The sequence below is a fragment of the Sorex araneus genome, chromosome X (genome assembly GCF_027595985.1).
Source record: "Sorex araneus isolate mSorAra2 chromosome X, mSorAra2.pri, whole genome shotgun sequence".
Taxonomy (NCBI): Eukaryota; Metazoa; Chordata; class Mammalia; order Eulipotyphla; family Soricidae; genus Sorex; species Sorex araneus.
The window spans coordinates 195,430,919-195,448,071 of NC_073313.1; the positions used below are offsets into that span (position 1 = coordinate 195,430,919).

Genomic DNA, 17,153 nt, shown 5'->3' on the forward strand with positions numbered 1-17,153 from the left:
CCCATGGCTCTGTCTCACCTCCTTGGCAAACTCATTTTAAGGAACTAATTTAACTACTAAAGGTTTGGGTTTTCTTTCCTTCTTTCCTTCCTTCCTTCCTTCCTTCCTTCCTTCCTTCCTTCCTTCCTTCCTTCCTTCCTTCCTTCCTTCCTTCCTTCCTTCCTTCCTTCCTTCCTTCCTTCCTTCCTTCCTTTCCCCCCCTTCCTGCCTCCCTTCCTTCTACCCCCTTCTTTCCCTTCTTCCCTCCCTTGAACTCTCTCCCACACCCAACTTTGTGTTCTCAGCCCTTAAAGATGAAATCAGAATTTTCATGGGAATTTCATTGACTCTGTATCTGACAATGTTAATTCTTGTAATACATAAGCATGGAATTTGTTTGTTTGTTTTGGGGCCACATTCAACAATGTTTAGGAGTTAGTCCTGGATTTGTACTCAAGAATTACTCCTGGTACTTCTGGGAGACCATATGTGGTGCCAGGATTGAAACTGGGTTGGCTGCTTGCAATACAAGCATGTACCCTCTGGACTGTGTCTCGACCCTGAACAAGGAATGTTTTTCCATCCCCTGGAGTTATCTTCTATTTTGTTCAATAGTGATTTGCAGTATTTATTTATTTATTTTTTAAAATTTATTTTTATTAAAGCACTTTGTAAAGTGATTTACAAAGTTGTTCATAACACAGTTATGTCGGTGTTATAATAGTGTTTCAGCACCACCCAAGTGACCTTCCCTCCATCTATGTCCGCAGGTGCCTTCCTAACCGCAGCCTGCCCCCTTGGCATATAATCAATTTACCTTATATTTCTTGCTCCAACAAAACTTAAATTAATGGCAAATAGAATGTTCAGAAAATAAACCAGTAAAGGCCGATTTCTAATACTCATGGAAGCACTGGCAGTCACCCCCACAAACCAACTCCAGTGCCTCCATGTAAGCTCTACTACTGGCCTTGCTTCAGAGACCCATAAATAAATCTCCAAAGAGATTAAAAGCCACTGTTAATCTTGTACCCGCGCCTGGCTGAACAGATCGGAGGTAAACCAGAGGGGTCAGGTTGGCCTGTACCCGCCCAAGCAGAGCTCTGGGCAACCACTTGCTTCCACAACCCAAAATCGCCGCCAAATCCCTGGCCTGACTCCACTGTCTCAGGGTAGACTTCACTAAGATATAATCTACTGAAAATTTTGGTATGCGAGTTTTGTGACTGAAATCTCCAGGCTTTCTTAAGGTTGGGATTGTCTATTCCAGAAGCCTTGGCAATCACATCCACACCTCAAAGCTTCCACCCAGTTGAAAAGCTACTCCAGCCTTAAAGTCCTGATAAAAATACCATACCCTGAACAGACACCATGACCTCTTAGCACATGTATTGCAAACCATAATGCATAAAGGAATAGGAGAGAGAAAGCAAGAAGGAAAGTGACTCCCATAGAGGGAAGCAAGGGATAGGGGAGGGGATGATGGTGGGGAAATGGGGGAGATTGGTGGTGGGACATATACACTGGTGAAGGGATGGGTTCTGGATCATTGTATGACTGAAACCCAATTATGAACAGCTTTGTAATTGTCTGTTTCACAGATATCCAATTAAAATTTTAAAAAGGCCAATTTCTGATTGCTATATGATTTTAACCTATATAAACAAGGAAATTAAAACCATCTAAAACAGTGCGATAGCACAGTGGGTTGGGCGTTTGCCTTGCATGTGGCCGACCTGGGTCCAATTCCTCCATCACACTCAGAGAGCCTGGCAAGCTATCGAGAGTATGCTGCCTGCACGGCAGAGCCTGGTAAGCTACCCGTGGCGTATTTGATATGCCAAAAACAGTAACAAGAAGTCTGACAGTGGAGACGTTGCTGGTGCCCGCTCGAGCAAATCGATGAACAACTGGACGACAGTGCTACAGTGCAGTGCTATTCTCATTTTACATAAATAAGTTTTCAACTCTGGAATCTAAAATATATTGCCTTATATTTTATTTTTCACTTGGATCTCATTATGGTAATAATCTTGTCTTACCTGTCATTAAGAAAACTTTAAAAAAATTCTGTGCTAATTTATTTGCTTACAGTTTTTAAATACATTTTATTTTCATAAAGTAGTTCACAATAGTTTATTACAGATAGTATTCAAACATTCACCCCACCAGTGAGCATCTTCCCACCACAATAAGAAGAAATTGTGTGAAGGTTGTTGTATTTCATTCTGGAGGCATTTAAGCCTGTATATAAGAGAATACAACCAAGTATGTTAAAACCAAACAAATGTGTGCTACTTCAGGTACATCAGTGGGCTAGAGAGTAAGAGGTCTTGGCTGTGCACTCCAGGAAATATTGCATCGCTCTCTTTTGGGAACTTTATTTTATAGTCTCTGGATCTTGGCTGTTGATGAGATTACATGGCGCCAAGGGGCAGTTTGTGGATGTGACTGCCAAGCTACTAGAAAACTGGGGAGCTGGGTAGAGGGGGCTCTGTCCTGATCCGAGCAGGCTTGGAGATCTCAGCTACAGGACCTGCATACCTGGGTTCCTCTGCTGGTTCCTTCATGGGTGAGGCTCATCCGAGCTTGTGGAGAGTGGCCTTGAGCATGGCTGCAGCTGGGTTCTGGAGGTTTTTGGCTGCCGGGACACTGCTTGGGGTGGGGAGGGAAACTCAACTCGCCCCCCTCCCCCCTACCAGGTGTCCCAGTGAAGACAGCCTGGTGTGGGGTCAGGACATTCTTCGTGCTTACAGTTTTTAAAGTAAAAGTATTTTACATCTTTTGTTAATTGCTAGATATTTGGTGGCAGTATATTAAATGGGGTATTCTTTTAAATTCTTTCACCTCTGTTTTATTATTAGCATGAGGAAATGGAACCAGGTTTTCTGTTTTGATATTGTTGCCTGCTACTTTGATGTATTGTATATGGTTTCTAAGAGTTTTTAATGGAATCTTTAGTGTCTTCAATGTACTTTACCATGGACATACACATCTTTAGAGACTATCTAGTCGTGTTTATAAATGTTTATTCATACATTTCACTGCAATTGGGGGAATGTCAGTGAAAATCTTTTTGTTGTTTCTTTAAAATTTTTTTCTGCTAGAACCTGGAAAAAACCCGAGTGCCCAAGAACAGATGACTGGTTAAAGAAAGTTTGGTACATCTATACAATGGAATACTATGCAGCTGTTAGAAAAGATGAAGTCATGACCTTTGCATATAAGTGGATCAACATGGAAAGTATCATGCTAAGTGAAATGAGTCAGAAAGAGAGAGATAGACATAGAAAGATTGCATTTATCTGTGGAATATAAAATAATAGAGTTAGGAGACTAACACCCAAGCATAGTAGAAATTAGCATCAGGAGGTTGGCTCCATGGCTTGGAATCTGGCCTCACATGCTGGGGGAAAAGGCAGTTCAGAGAAGGGAACATCAAGTAAGCTCTGGTTGGAGGACCTGCTTGGGAGGGGAGATGCATGCTGAAAGTAGACTATAGATTGAACACAATGGCCACTCAGTACCCCTATTTCGGACCACAACACCCAAAAGGAGAGAGAGAGATCAAAAGGGAATGCCCTGCCACAGAGGCGGGGGGGGGGCGGGGAGAGAAGGGGGGATTGGGAGGTGGGAGAGATATTGGGCTCACTGGTGGTGGAGAATGGACACTGGTAGAGGGAGCAGTGCTTGAACATTGTATGAGGGAAACACAAGTATGAAAATGTGCAAATCTGTACCCTCATGGTGATTCACTAATTCAAAAGAAAAAGCCGTGCACACCACTAGATGTAACCACTAAACCAATAAACAAATTAAAATCAGTTCACAAAAAATTTTTTTTCTGCTAACATTTCATTGATGTAAACACTTCTTGAGAAAAAGTCATATTATTTAAAAAAATTGTTCATTTTGTTGACTTGTTAAATATAGAATGTCAGGGCTTTGGCTTTGTGTGTGTGTGTGTTTGTGTGTTTGTTTGTTTGTGTGTTTGTATGTGCAATTGTCACTACTTCCATTACCAAAGTTCCAAAGCTATTTCACAACCAAAAAGATGTCTTTGCTTATTATCCCTACTCCTCTCTTTTTTCCCTGTTAATATCACAGTTTTAACTAAACCTAGAAGTTTATTTTGGTGTTTCTTGACATCCTTTGTTTTCATAACTCACATTTCAAAATGAATAAAACCATCGATTATTATCTTTTAATTCCTTCATTTCAAATAATATAATCACCTGAAGTTCCATTATTTTGTCCCTAAAGCATGATTTCATAGTTTCAGTGGCACAGTTATATTCCACTGAATACATACATATGTCACATTCTTTATCCATCAGTTGATGGGCATCTAGATTGACTCTGTATTTTGAGTATTATGAGTAATGCATCTCTGTTCACATGGAATGAAAATATGCTTTTGAATTTAGGTTAAAAACATATCTTGTAACATTTTTCTATAATTTATTAGACTAAAAATTGAGGTATCATTATTTTCAGTAGTATTATTATTTAAGTTTTAATCATACAAAGCTACCACACAATGGGGCTGGAGTGATAGCACAGCAGGTAGGGTGTTTGCCTTGCATGTGGCCGACCCGGGTTTGATTGCCAGCATCCCATATGGTCTCCTGAGCACGGCCAGGGGTAATTCCTGAGTGCAGAGCCAGGAGTGACCCCTGAGCATCGCTGGGTGTGATCCAAAAAGCAAAAAAAAAAAAGAAAAAAGTTATCACACAATGTTAACACCCTCCCTTCCCAATTAAAGTTTAGTATCCCTCCACCACTCCTAAGGTTCATTTTCGCTTTTTTTTTTTGCGGGGGGATGGAGGGGGGGAGGTGTCACATCTGGTGATACACAGGGGTTACTCCTGGCTTTGCACTCAGGAATCACTCCTGGTGGTGCTCAGGGGACCATATGGGATGCTGGGAATCGAACCCGGATCGGTCTCGTGCAAGGCAAATGCCCTACCTGCTGTGCTATCGCTCCAGCCCCCTAAGGTTCATTTTCTGATGCCCCTTCCTCTATCCTTATTTCCACTCACCTCCATTACTGGTTGATAAGATAATTTTGGTGTCAGAATCTCTGGGTTTGTTTTTACTGGCCATTGTCCATTCACTTGCTTAGTTTCTTTATACTCCAAATATAAGTGACATTATCCACTGCTAAATTTCTGATAAACTTCTGTCCTCTTTCTGATAAATTTCACTTCAAAGGATACCCTCCAGTTGCACCCAAGTTGTAGTAAAATTCAAAATTTCATGTTTCATTTTAACCGATTAAGATTCTATTGTATATATATATCACCATTTATTCATCTGCTGTCGGCTGCTTGAGTTGTTCTAAATCTTGACTCTTATAAGTAATGCTGCACTGGACATAGGTGCAAACATATATATATATATATATTATATATAATTACTAATTTTGTGTTTTCTGGTTTTTTAATTTTTTGCTTTTTGGTTCACACCTGGCGATACACAGGGGTCACTCCTGGCTCTGCACTCAGGAATTACCCCTGGTGGTGCTCAGGGGACCACATGGAATTCGGGAATTGAATCCGGGTTGGCCTCGTGTAAGGCAAACAGCCTACCCGCTGTGCTATCTCTCCAGCCCCTAATTTTGTGTTTTTTGATAGATGCCAAGGGGTGAAATTAATCAGACAAGACCTCTATTTTCATCATCATCATTATTATTATTTTTAGAAATCTTCAAACTCTTTTTTTTTTTTTTTTTTTTGCTTTTTGGGTCACACCCAGCGATGCTCAGGGGTTACTCCTGGCTTTGCACTCAGGAATTACTCCTGGCGGTGCTTGGGGGACCATATGGGATACCGGGGATCGAACCCGGGTCGGCCGCGTGCAAGGCAAACGCCCTACCCGCTGTGCTATCGCTCCGGCCCCAAATCTTCAAACTCTTTTCCATGAAGGTTGAACCAGTCTATATCCTCACCCGCAATGAATAAGAATTCCTTATTTCAGACCCTCCAGGAGTGATCCCTGAGCAGAGAACCAGGAGTATATCCTGAGCACCGCTGGGTGTGGCCCTGAAACAAAACAAAAAGTTCATAAATTGTAAAAATTAATCATTCCTAGTTATTTCATCTTTAAATTTTTCCAATCTCCTGGGATTTTTAAAAGATATTTCACCTTCTTTGTTTTTTTTTTTCTTTTTGGGTCACATCTGGTGATGCACAGGGGTTACTCCTGGCTCTGTACTCAGGAATTGCTCCTGGCGGTGCTCAGGGGACCATATGGGATGCTGGGCATCGAACCCGGGTCGGCCGCGTGCAAGGCAAACGGCCTACCCACTGTGCTATTGCTCCAGCCCCTATTTCACCTTCTTGATTAGGTGACAATTATAATTAATAAATGTAATTTTAATAAGTAAAACAAAAAATTCCTTTTTCACATTATGCCTGCCACCATTGTTTATAGACTTGCTTTTTTATAGGCCATTATGACTTGTGTGAGTTGTTGTCATTTGGCAGGTGTATTTTGGGTGTTTAGATCATACTCAAGAATTAATCCTGTGTTCAGGAATCAGTCTTGGTGGTGCGCAGGAGATCATATCTAGTCTGGGAACTTAATCTGCATTGGTCACATGCAAGGCAAGTGCCTTGCCTGCTATATCTTTCTGACCCAAATGTAACTTTTAATTTGCACTTTCCTAATAATCAATGACAATGAACAAATTATGCCTGTTGGCAATCTGTATGTCTTCTATGGAGAGTCTTCAGCTCCTCTTCCCATTTTTTTTACGTTCATTTGTTTTTGTTCATGAGTTCTTTATATGTCTTGAATTTTAGTCCTTTGTCAAATGCAAACTGGCAATTATTTTCTCCCAAACAATAAGGTTCTTTTATGTAGCCATGGTTTCTTTTGTAGTACAGAACCTTTTTTGTTTAATATAATCCCATTTGTTTATTTTTGTTTTTACTTTATTTGGTGGGTTGGAGTGATAGCCCAGCAGGTAGTGTGCTTGCCTTGCACACGGCCACCCCTGGTTCGATTCCTCCGCCCCTCTTGGAGAGGCCGGAAAGCTACTGAGAGTATCTCGTCCGCACAGCAGAGCCTGGCAAGCTACCTGTGGCATATTCGATATGCCAAAAACAGTAACAACAAGTCTCACAATAGAGACGTTACTGGTGCCCACTCGAGCAAATCAATGAGCAATGGGATGACAGTGACAGTGACAGTGACAGTGACTTTATTTGGCAATGAAGTCAAATCACTGATGGCTCTTCTGGAGTTAATACTATGAAGAGTTCTGCCTGTATTTTCCTCACTGTATCTTATAGATTCAGGCTTAATATTAAGATTTTTAATCCATTTAATGTACAATGTGAGTATGTGTTCCAACCCTTTAAGCAATCTCTGGACTACCTTCTTTGTGTTTCAATAGTGGTTTACAGTCTTCAATAAATAATTGAGTTTTTTACTTCCCTTATTGATTCCTATATACTTTGTTTTTGGCACGATTATAACTGGGATTTTAAACTTCCTTGGAAAGCTAATTTAAAAAACCCTTGTTTTTTTTCTACTTTTGATTTATATAATGTTGATTTCTGCTCTAATTTTAATTTTCTTCCTTCCATTTACTTTGCATCTTATTTTTGGCCTTGTTCTAGTTTTTTTTTTTTTTAGGATATGAGATTAGGTTTTTCATTTGTGCATTTTCTTATTTCCTGATAAAATCTTATATTACTTTGAAATTCTTTCTTAGTACAGAGTTGGCCATGTCCCATGGGTTCTGGTAGCTCATGTTTTCATTCTCACTTGCTTCCAGGATTTATTTTTTTTCCTCTATTTAGCACAGCGGTTGGGTGTTCGCCTTTCACGCGGCTGTCCCGAGTTCGATTCCTCCGCCCCTCTCGGAGAGCCCGGCAAGCTACTGAGAGTATCGTGCCCGAGAGGCAGAGCCTGGCAAGCTACCCGTGCGTATTGGATATGCAAAAAACAGTAACAATAAGTCTCTCAATGAGAGATGTTACTGGTGCCCGCTCGAACAAATCAATGAGCAACAGGATTTCCTCTGTGACACAATGGTCTTTTAGTGGTGTTGTTTACCTTACAAATGTTTAAATTTTTCCTTTCTTTTTTTGTTTGTTTTTTTGAGCCACACCCAGCAATGCTCAAGGGTTGCTCCTGGCTGTTCATTCAGTGATCTTCCTAGCAGTGGACCACATGGGTGCCAGGGATAATACCTGATAAAATTGGCTGTCCTAAATATTGACTGTTCTAGTCATTCTTATTCTACTGTTTGCTTATATGATTGTTTCTCAGACTTTTAGTCTGTGACATTATGACAGGTAAAGTGTGTTTCACAGAAAAGAAGATTCTGTTTAGTTTTCTGATCCTCCTAGCCACTCATTCATTAAAAAAAATCCTTTTAGCTATCATGACTTACAGTTTTGCAATACTGTAAGTGGTAGGGTTTCATGCATACAACATTCTAACACTAGAACCAACATCATAGTGCCCATTTCCCCTCCACTATTGACTCAGAATTTTACCTACCTACCTCTGCCCCTTTACCCCTCACACCGTCTCACTATCCCCATCCCACATCCCCCCATCTCATTGCTCTGGTAAACTTCATTCTATAGGCCATTCTTAGATTCTGTTGCTTTGGTCCATATGTTGTTTCTTTACTATGGATTTTTATATTATACATATTTGTATGTGTCTCTCTCCTTCTGACTGATTCACTTATCAATATGCACTTCAATATCATCCACATGGTGGAAAAACTCCATGATTTAATCTTTATTATACTTGAGTAGTATTTCATTGGTGTACATATTTCATACTTTTCTTTTATCCGGTCATCTGTTCTTTGACATTTGTATTGTTTCCAGAATTTACTCCTTGTCAGTTTTTCCTCTTGGTTGGTGACAGGCCATTGACATCAAGCAGAATTATTGAAATAAGGGAATTTATTACCATCTTTAAGGATTTTGGGTTTTTCTTAAGTTTGTTTTTATTTATTTGATCTTATTATATATTCTTCTCTAACTTGGTGTTTGGGTTTTATTTGATTCTTGTGTGTGCCTTCTATTTTTATATTATTTTGTTATACCTGGCTATGTTCAGTGCTTATTCCTGGCTTTGCACTCAGGGATCACGCATAGCAAGGACCATATGAGATACCAGGCTACTGAACCCAGATTCACAAGGCAAAGACCCTAACTGCTGTACTATTTCCCCAGCTACCCATGGTGCATTTTTATTATTATTTAGTTTCTAGGCCACATTTGTATTGTTCAGACCTTACTCCTGGCTCTGCCCTCAGGGATCACTTTTCCAGGGGCTAGGGGATCATATGGGATGCTGGGGATTGAACTTGGGTCAGCCGTATGCATGTCAAGTGTTCTACCCATTGTATTATTACTCTGACCCTGCATGTTGCATTATTTATTTATTTATTTTTGCTTTTTGGGTCACACCCGGCGATGCATAGGGGTTACTCCTGGCTCTTCACTCAGGAATTACTCCTGGCGGTGCTCAGGGGACCATATGGAATGCTGGGGATCAAACCCGGGTTGGCCGCGTGCAAGGCAAACACCCTTCCTGCTATCGCTCCAGCCCCCCAATGTTGCATTTTTTAATGAAAATTAAGGATAAAGGATTGGGGCTAACTTATTTCTAATAATTTATTACTAAATTAAAATATTTAAATATTTATTAATAATATTTTGGTGTGTGTGTGTGTGAGAGAGAGAGAGGTGGCTTGCAAGTGGTGTTTAGGAGGCAATTCTTGGCCAACTAGGTCAGTGATTTAATGCAAGGGCTGACTATGAGGCTCTTAAGTGCCAGGGATTATTTCCTGGGCCACCCGAACTGTTCTCAGGGCCTCCAGAAATGCAGATGGCAATGTTTGGGGGACCTTATGGTGCTGGAGACTGAACCAGGTTGACTGCGTGCAAGGCATGTGCCTTAACCCTTGTGCTATCTTTCTGGCTCAATATTAGGGCTTTTACATATTTTTAGTACTTAAGAGATAATAGAGGCGTAAGATATATGAGTTTTCATGATCCTAGAGGAGATAGTAAGGATGGAAAATTTTCAAATAATATTAAACATAAATTAAAAATTTATTATTAATTGTGCTGTCAGATGAATGGCTGATTTGGGATTTGAATAAAAGAGATGAAATAAGAATCTCAAGATGGAAATGGAGCTCATAAAAATGACAAGCATTAAAAGAATCTCATAAAAAATAAAAGGTAGTGTCTGTTATTATAAGAATAATAATACTTAATATTCAAGTATTTCCTGGACAGTATTCTTTATTAGGCATAAAGCATAAATATAAGTCTATTATAATGGTTGGTAATGATTTTGAAAACAAGGAGGCATTTCAAAGTGATTCAGAAATAATAATTACAGGAGGGAAGATGATGAGAGTAAACTGAAAATTCAGAAGAAGGCAGACTTCAGAGTAAAATATTGTTAAAATTAGAAGGCAGGGTTTTTCAGACATTGAAATTTTGAGGTAAATTAGAGATAGGGGAATTGGATTATTTGTGGTTATATGAAATGGAAGTTTGAATCATTTTGACTAGTTATTAAGAGAAGAGTCTCAGAAGTTGGAGAAGTTAAGGATATCCAAATAAATAAATGTGTGCTACCCACTGGTATTCAATCTGGGAAAACTTTTATAAGTATGTTTATGGAGGGTTGTGGAGAAAGCACCTCCAAGATAACTCAATATAAATAGTGAATTCAAGCTGATTATTATGAGTATTAAATTTGTAGGTTCAACTCGAGAGCTTAGAAGAAATGGATAGACTCTTAAAAGCATACACCCTATCAAGACTGAATCATCAAAAAGAAAATCTGTAAAATGAATAAATAGTAAGGACCGTGTGTAATCAAAAATATCCCAACTACAGCAACAAAAATAGCAAAATGGCTCAGAACTCGATGCTTTTACTGGTGTGTTCTACCAACATTTAAAGAACAAGTCCTTCTGAAACTCTTCCAGTAAATTGAGAAGAATGGAGCATATCCAAACACATTTTTATGAGGTAAGAATTAACTTGACACTAATATTAGTGGAATAATATGCAATGTTGATAGGTTCTTGTTCTTTACATAAAAAGAATTACTTATGGAAATTATGGAGTTTTGCTGATGAAAACTGGTTTATTTCTCCAAGTTAAAGGGAACATAAACCATTTAAAATTTTTTTTTTTTATTGAATCACTGTGAGATAGTTACAAGCTTTCATGTTTGGGTTGCAATCACACAGTGATCTAACACCCATTCCTCCACCAGTGCACATTCCCCACCACCAATATCCCCGGTATATACCCCCCTTTCCCACCCTCCCCTTGCCTCCATGGCAGACAATATTCCCCATACTCTCTATCTACTTTTGGGCATTATGGCTTGCAACACAGCCACTGAGAGGTCATCATGTTTGGTCCATTATCTACTTTGGCATACATCTCCCATCCCGACTGATTCCTCCAGCCATCATTTTCTTAGTGATCCTTTCTCTATTCTATCTGCCTTCTCCCCTCCGCTCATGAAGCAGTCTTCCAGTTATGGGGCAATCCTCTTGGCCCTTGGAACATAAACCATTTAAAAGTGGAAGAACCAGGACCAACTGTTGATGTTGGGAATAAGTTTTTTCAAAATGACACAAAAGTAATGTACTTTTATAACCTGTGTTGGATCAGTTTAGGCAGTGACCTAGAGCCTGTTTGGAGGCCTTATGCTTATGAGGAAAGCTTGAGGTAGTACAGTGTGTATAGTTTAAAAGACCCCACAAACCTTTATTATAATATTTTTTTCAGTTTTCCATCCTGTGTTGGGATGAGAAATGACCAGAGCTCAGAAAAAGCTTTTTGCTTCTCTTCCCTCCTGGCTAATACGAGTTGTAAGAGGCTGAAGTGCCTCCACATTCACAAGGACCTCTGGCACTGACTCTCAACAAATGACAACAGATAATGAAATATGTCACAGTTTTATAAAACAGTGACTACACTAACATCAGAGAAGCACATACAAGAAAGGAAAACCACAAGCTGATATCTTTGGTGAATACAGATGCAAATATCCTCAAATATCTACCTCCTTAACAGCTTTTTGAGGGTTTTTGGTCAGTGTTTTGCTTATTTGGCCATTGTTGCTATTCCAGTGGCTATCTCTAATAGTTTTTCTTTTAAGTAATTTTGACAAACACCATTCATGGAAGGTACTTTAGTTTTAGTGATGTAATGAGGTGGGTAAAACTAAAGGAAGCTCTTTGAGTTACTCTATCAAGGATCCATCAGATAGATCAATATCCCAAGCTACAGTTCTTGGGGCAGGAATAATAATGCAGTGGGTTTGGCACTTGCCTTGCATGCAGCTATCTGGGTTTGATGCCCAACACCCCATATGATTCTCAGCACAGGAGTGATCCCTGTCCTGGGTGTTGCCCCCGGTCCAAAAGTAAAACCAATAAACAAAGAAAAGAGCTACAGGTCTTTGAGTATATCATTTGTGTTGTTCCCTCTGGTCCCATAGACTTGTATTTGGAATACAGAAGGCCTTCGTGATAGCTGCTGAACTGCAAGTGGGAGCTGCTAAATGGGTAAGTTACAATATCAAAGCACTCTTGCCAATTCAGCAAAGCACTCTTTTATCACTTTGTCTTCATTAAGTAGTTCCCTGGTTGTAAGTTCTTAAATTAAGTTTTAGAGTTCTGGAAAATGAATTCGAAGTAGCTTTTCCCAGTTTATTTGTTGCTTTTGTAGAAGGATAGTATTTTGAAATTTTGTGCACCACTATTTTCAGGGCCATTACTCCGTTTAATGAGAAGTACTGTTTATCTGTTTAGGTAGCACGGTACATTGCCCTAACTTTCTGCTTAGATTAGATAGGTATTGGAAGGAAACTATGACCTTGGTATTTCCACTGAGTCTCATTTTGACTGATGTTTATTATTCCTTAAAATATTCATCATCATCATCATCATCATCATCCCGTTGATCATCGAATTTTTCGAGCAATCTCAGTAATGTCTCCATTCATCCTAACCCTGAGATTTTAGAAGCCTCTCTCTACTCGTCCTTGCCAACGATGCTGCATTGGAAGCTCTTTCAGGGTCAGGGGAATGAGACCCAGCTTGTTCCTGGTTTGTGCATATGAATACACCATGGGGACCTTGCCAGGCTCTCTCATGTGGGCAGGAAACTCCCGGTAGTTTGCCAGGTTCTCCGGAGGGAGAAATAGGCTATAAGATATTGCCTGGCCGCTTTGCTTCCCTTCTGGGAGCTTGCTTTTAAGTCGCTGGATGCTGGCTGGTGATGGGATTACATGGTGCCGGGGGCAGTCCCTGGGTGTGACTGCCTAGTTACTGGGAAATGGGAAATCTGGACGGAGGAGGCCCAGTCCCAATCTGAGTAGGCTTGGAGGTCTCAGCCCCAGTCCCACACACCTGGGTTCCTCTGCCGGTACCTTCATGCATGAGGCTCGTCTGATCTGGCCTCCACCGCCCAGATTTCCCATTTCATCCAGTAGCTAGGCGGTCACACCCAGGGACTGCACTCCTCCCCCCCCCCCCCCCCCAGCCATGTAATCCCATCAATGGCCAGCATCCAGAGATTTAAAAGCAAGCTCCCGGAAGAGATCGACACAGAGTCTCTTGCCCAAGCTCCTGGCTGTCATCCCCGGGGCCCCTCGAAGGGGATGGGCTTCAGCTTCCCTCTTTGCCCTGAGCAGAGCTCCTGGAGGCTGAAGACCTCTGGAGTTTAGCCACAGCCATGCTCAAGGCCCTTCTCCTTAAACTATTAGAACAATAAATTATTATTTAGGGCCCCAGAGTCTACTTTTGGGATTGAATTGACTTTAACTACTAGGTTTGTTGTTTTTGGTGGCTTATTTAATGTTTCTGTTTCAGATTACTTCTTTATGAAATAAAGATAAATAAAAATAAAAAATTTCACATAGGCTTTGAAGATATTAAAAATGACTACAATAATGCCTAACATCGTTTTGTAAATGTTAACTGATACTAGTGTTGTACAAAAACTGTGTTTTTCTAAAAAAAATGATAGATATCTTCATATATGTAATAAATTATTAAATCTGCATTTCTCTATTTTGGCCACACCCAGCTGAGCTCAGGGCTCTTTCCTGGGTCCACATTCACAAATCACTCCTGGTGGTGACCAAAGAACCATATGGGGTGCCAGGGATAGAATGTGGGTTATTTGCATGCAAGGCAAGCACATTATCCTCTGTATTATCTCTCTGGCTCTTATTCTGGATCAACTGTTAGATATCAACATAATTTTTTTTTTTGTGGGTAGGCTTTTTAGTTGGGAGTTTTGGGATATACCTTTCTGTTCTCAGGGCTTATTCCTGGTGGTGTTCAAAATTGCATGTGGTGGTGGGCATTGAATCTAGGTTGGGCTCAGATTTCTGGCTCTGTGCTCAGGGATTACTCCTAGTGGTAATTAGGATTATATGAGGTGGTGGGGATTGCATCAGGGTTGATCTTAAACAAGGAATGTGCCTTGTACTTAATTCTCAGGCTCTCTTACTCCTGGCTCTGAGCTCAGGTGTCATTTCTGTCAGGACTAGTGGGACCATATGTGGTGCCAGGGACAGAACACAGGTTGGCTGCATGGAAGAGAAGCAACAATACAGTACTTATTGTACTGTTGCTCCACTCCTATTTCCTAAAGTTTAAGCAGCTACAGTGACATCTCACCATTCACGAAATTAATTCTCTTTATAAGCAAAGGTCAAGATAATAGTTTGAAGGAAAAAGCTTATGAACATTTTGTAAATTAATCCTTTTAAATTCACCTTTTAATTATTTTAATTTAAAAGATTTTTTAGATTTATTTAAAATATGTAGCCAGTATAAATATATCTTCTTTTTAAAAAATTTATTTATTTATTTATTTGAAAAACTTTTTTTATTAGTGAATGCCGTGAGGTATAGTTACAGATTTACAAACTTTCATGCTTGTGTTTCAGTCATACAATGATCGAGTACCCATCCCTCCACCAGTGCCGATTCTCTACTACCAATGATTCCAGTATCCCTCCCACTACCCCCACCCTGCCTCTGTGGCAGGGCATTCCCTTTTGCTCTATCTTTCCTTTTGGGTGTTGTGGTTTGCACTAGAGGCATTGAATGGCCATTGTGTTGGATCTATAGTCTACGTTTGGTTTGCATCTTCAAATCCAAGCTGGTCCTCCAAATACCCTTTAGTTGGTATTCCCCTCTCTATCTGAGCTGCCTTTTCCCCCAGCATTTGAGGCTGGCGTCCAAGCCATGGAGTAAACCTCCTGGTCCTTATCTCTATTATTCTTGGATGTTAGTCTCCCATTCTGTTACTTTATATTCCACAGACAAATGCAATCTTTCTATGTCTCTCCCACTCTTTCTGACTCATTTCACTTAACATGGCACTTTCCATGTTGATCCCTTTATATGCAAACTTCATGACTTCATCTTTTCTAACAGCTGCGTAGTATTCCGTTGTGTAGATATACCAAAGTTTCTTTAACCAGTCATCTGTTCTTGGACACTCGGGTTTTTTCAAAATTTTGGCTGTTATAAACAGTGCTGCAATGAACATACACGTGTAGATGTCATTTCTACTATACTCTTTTGCCTCTCCAGGATATATTCCCCAAAGTGGTATAGCTGGGTCAAATGGGAGCTCAATTTCTAATTTTTTGAGAACTGTCTATACTGTTTTCCAATAGGGCTGAACCAGTCGGCATTCCCACCAATAGTGAGGGAGAGTCCCTTTTTCCCAACATCCTCACCAACACTGGTTGCTTTTGTTCTTTTGGATATGGGCCAGTCTTTGTGGTGTCAGATGATATCTCATTGTTGTTTTGATCTGCATCTCCCTGATAATTAATGATGAAGAGCATTTTTTCATGTGCCTTTTGGCCATTCAGATATCTTCTTTGAGAATGTTTCTGTTCATTTCATCGCCCCATTTTCTGATGGGGTTGGATGTTTTCTTTCTGTTGAGTCCAACTAGTGCCTTGTATATCTTTGATATCAACCCCTTATCCAATGGGTATTGAGTAAATATCCTTTCCCATTCTGTTGAATTTCTTTGTATTTTGGTCACTAACATATCTTCTTTTAATGAAACTATCAGGAAAACAAAATAAACATAGTGGTTTCTGATTAGTGTAGGTAAATAGTTTGAAAAATTAGTCATGTGTTACCTGAGTTCTGTGGGATTTTGCTCATGCATGAGGCTCTGCCCATGTGGAAAGTGGCCTGAGGCGTGGCGGCCATTGGGTAGTGGAGGTCAGATGCCAGGGATGGGTCCCTTTGTGATCCAGTCACACCATAAGCCACTTTCTGCTGGTGCCAGATAATCTCCTCATTGGTTACCCTCCAGAACTCATGGTTGCTTCTTCCAGAAGGGAGAATAAAAAAATGAGGCTCCCACCCAAGAACAGCAGAGATAAGTACCAGGAGGATTACTCCACAGATTAGAAGCCAGCCTCACATGCTGGGGGAAAAGGCAGCTCAGATAGATAAGGGACCACCAAGGGTGCTAGGAGGGCCTGCTTGGGATGGGAGAAACAGGCTGAAAGTAGACTATAGACCGAACATGATGGCCACTTAATGCCTCTACTGCAAACCACAACACCCAAAATGAGAGAGAACAAAAGGGAAGGCCCTTCCACAGAGGCGGGGTGCGGTGGGGGTGGGGGGAACAGAGTGGTGGTGGTGGGAGGGATGCTGGGACCATTGGTGGTGAAAAATGGGCACTAGTAGAGGGATGGGTACTCGATCATTGTATGACTAAAATGAAAGCATGAAAGTTTGTAAGTCTGTAATGGTACCTCACGGTGATTCACTAATAAAAAAATAAACAAAAAAAATGAGGTTCTCATAACCATGCCACTAGACTCTGCGCCAGGCTGTTTCCACTTGGGGCTCCCCAGAGGGGGGCGGGTGAGAGCCCTCCCTGCTCCAAGGGACCCAGCCCTGGCAGCCAACCTCTACTACCCAACTGCCGCCATGCTCCAGGCCACTTTCCACAAGCTCGGGTCGAGCCTCACACATGAGTGAACATATTCCCGGACTGCACAGCTGGGAAAGCAGCCACATGACACATCATAAGACAATCCCTATCTATTTTCCATAAAATCATTGAGGAAATTATATATATATATATATACATATA

The 17,153-nt window shown here is 40.6% G+C and overlaps 1 long non-coding RNA gene across 1 annotated transcript in view; it reads left to right on the forward strand.

Moving 5' to 3' along the window:
• LOC129400161 (uncharacterized) overlaps positions 1–12,552 on the forward strand; it is a 28,456-nt gene extending 15,904 nt beyond the window's left edge. The window contains exons 2-3 of the long non-coding RNA XR_008627495.1: positions 10,738–11,009; positions 12,499–12,552. This is a non-coding gene — a long non-coding RNA (uncharacterized LOC129400161). The remainder of the gene's footprint in view (positions 1–10,737; positions 11,010–12,498) is intronic.
• Positions 12,553–17,153: the final 4,601 nt, after the last annotated feature.